The sequence below is a fragment of the Monopterus albus genome, unplaced genomic scaffold, assembly GCF_001952655.1.
Source record: "Monopterus albus unplaced genomic scaffold, M_albus_1.0 scaffold127.1, whole genome shotgun sequence".
NCBI classification, from domain to species: domain Eukaryota; kingdom Metazoa; phylum Chordata; class Actinopteri; order Synbranchiformes; family Synbranchidae; genus Monopterus; species Monopterus albus.
In genome coordinates, this window is record NW_018128007.1 from 2,952,861 (window position 1) to 2,955,294 (window position 2,434).

Here is a 2,434-nt window from a genome sequence, read left to right on the forward strand (position 1 = left end):
CTGCTTATCCCGGTAGTGAAAGTGACTGTCGTGGCGCACAGCAATATTTGGACGGCGTTAAAGCGGAGTCTGAGGCACAGACTGCCACTCACAGTGATAAAGCTTGTGTTTCTGGTCATGGTGGTGCTTCAGCAGATTCAGACCCTGTGGAAAAGTTGCAAAAAGCGTCTGGTGTTTCAGTGAAAACTCATAGTTCTGGTTGTGGTACTGATTCTGCTAGTTCTGTGACAGGGAAGAAAAAGCATGTCTGTCACACAGCAGTGCCGGCTAGGACTGAAAGTGAATGTTCCAATGGGGACAGGAGTGAAGATGACAGGCTGGGCTACTGTAACTCTTTACTATCAGGATGTCCCAATAGTTCCCTAAAAAGCCTCCAGTTAATCCAAAATGCTGCAGCCAGAGTACTGACAGGAACTAGCAAGAGAGATCATATCTCTCTCATATTAGTTTCTCTCCACTGGCTCCCTGTAAAATTAGAATTTAAAATCCTTCTCCTAACATACAAAGCCCTTAATGACAAGGCTCCATCGTATCTTAAAGACCTCATAGAGCTTCATCACAACAAAGCACTTTGCTCTCAGGTTTACTTGTGGTTCCTAGAGTCCACAGAAGCAGAATGGGAGGCAGAGCCTTTAGCTATCAAGCTCCTCTCCTATGGAACCAACTCCCAGTCTCAGTTCGGGAGGCGGACACCCTCTCTACCTTTAAGATTAGACTTAAGACTTTCCTTTTTGATAAAGCTTATAGTTAGGGCTGGATCAGGTGACCCTGAGTCTTCCCTTAGTTATGCTACAGGGCGACAGTGGTGGGTAGAGCAGCCATCTCTCAACCGGAAGGTTGAGGGTTTGAAGCTCAGTGCCTGCATTCCACATGTCGAAGTGTCCTTAGGCAAGACACTGAACCGCCCCCCCCCAAGTTGCCCATGATGGTGGCGCATATGCACGCAGCAGCCTGAGGCCCTCGGCTCCAAACAAAATTTCGTTGTACATGTCACAATGACAATAAGATAAAGCTTCTTCTTATGCTGCTATAGGCCTAGACTGCTGGGGGTCCTCCCATAGTGCGCTAAGTTCTTCCCCTCCCCTTCCTGGGTAGGGCATAGTATTTGGTTAAAAAACAAAGACTTGCATCTTTCACAGTGTATGGGAGCATTATCAGTTTGGATCGATCCTTGACTTCTTGACTGTTGTTCAACTACACATAATAATTATCTAATGAACAACTCAGGTAAATCTCTGGTCCATATTATACACACCACTGTGTTTAGTTTGGGACATGTTTAAGTTTGCTCAGGACTGCAGTTTTGGGGCTAATCCTGTCATAATTTCATGGGTCGGCCTCAGGTCATATTTTCTATATATGAACAATAACTCACAATGTACAGTTTTCATTGTTTCTGTGTCACACAGGTGTTCATCTCTGTTTACTGTCACTTTGAAGTCTTTTCACACTCAGCTAACTTGCATTTGGCTCATTTTGAGAACATCTTTGTGACTGAGCCACCTCAGAGTTTAAGTCATTTCCATAAATTGATCTATTGTAAGTCATGATTTGATTTGTGTTCATGAAACTGTACATTTTCTGTCACTGCCCTAACCAGTCCTTCTTTAAGTCTCTTGCCTTGCTAAAGGATAATGGAAGGAATGTCTGAAGTACTATATGTGATGATAAACCATGTTTTAACAGTAAGTATAAAGCATCACCATGGGCCCCTAAAACCTGTTGTGTTTATTGCATCCCACATTAAAAAATGTGTCAGAGGGGACAAATTACAAGATGCGATGTTCAGAGGTTTCTGGAGAGAAACATTCAAGGAAAACCATGGTGCTATTAATGTCCATAGAGTGTTAACACAATTTTAAAAGGATGTATTGCTGATTAAAGTTTTCCAAGTCAGAGAACATTAGTAGACAACACAACAAGATAATGGACAGCAGTATACAATCTGTTTCTGGAGGATGTGAAGCAACCACTAGGTGGCGACAAATCGCCACCAATAACACAGTGGCAGTACAAAGACCTCAGTAACCTTAATGCAAAAGAGGACGGTCCTCCCACTTCATAAGGCGCTGACAGAGCAGCAGGTTATGATATAACAACTGTAAAATGTTTCCCCGTCACACGTTTCTTTTATGCGATATTTAAAACGTGTGGAAGAAACTGTAATTTAATTGTGACTGTACATCCAAAAGGCCGTTTCCAAATATGATTGTCTTTTATCCTGTTTAGACGTTTGAGTCTTTCCTTTGAGTTTTCTGGTGTTGGAGAAAAATAAAAATACTGTTGTTGATGATGAGAGTGATGTAACCTATTGTTATCCTCGGTAACACGCCCAGGTGACGACCGGAGGGGGCGGGTTGGAGGGGGCGGGGCGTCTGCATCTTCCGTCCAATCCCACCACGGAGGCACCTTGCGAGGCGGCGGCCAGGACTTG